This window comes from Lipotes vexillifer, unplaced genomic scaffold, assembly GCF_000442215.2.
Source record: "Lipotes vexillifer unplaced genomic scaffold, Lipotes_vexillifer_v1.1 scaffold1143, whole genome shotgun sequence".
NCBI classification, from domain to species: domain Eukaryota; kingdom Metazoa; phylum Chordata; class Mammalia; order Artiodactyla; family Lipotidae; genus Lipotes; species Lipotes vexillifer.
The window spans coordinates 298,828-299,472 of NW_006770581.1; positions in this window are offsets into that span (position 1 = coordinate 298,828).

Here is a 645-nt window from a genome sequence, read left to right on the forward strand (position 1 = left end):
CCCAAATAAACCACCCGCACTCAAGCCCTTGGGCTCTGCCTTTGGGGAAGGCAGATTTGGGCATAGCTTTACCACTTTCCAGCTAGGGAGCAGTATGGAAAGATTTCACTTTCCTCATTTGTAAAATGGGGACATGGCTACCTCACAGGCTGGTTACAGGAGTTAAATGAGATCACCATGGTGAAGTGAGTTGTAAACTGTGCAAGGTGATCTCAAAGCTAATATTTGTTATTATTTTTAGTTTGGTGGTAGCATAGGTCCTTCCTTCACTGTTCTTTCATTAAAAAAGAAGAAAACCCCACCTCCATCTCATTCCCTAGGGTCCCTGTGCTGCCAGGTGCAGGTGAACATCCTTGAGGAGGAACGGGTGCTAAGGGGTTGACACAGCACCTCCCCTCCCCCTCCTTCCCCAAACAGCATCAGTGTTTATCAGTGGGCTTCTATAAAGACAGCTGGCAGAGAGGGCACTGAGTGGAGGAGACACCGGGGTGGCAGGCCTTTCCAGCCCAGCCGGCGTCAGTGCTGTCTGTGTGTCTGGGTGTCACAGGCTGGGCTTAGGGCTTATGCAGGAGCCTGGGGAGGAGCAGAATGGAGGCCTCAGATTGCCTGACACAGCCCTGGCCCTCTTCCAGGAATGCCTGCTGC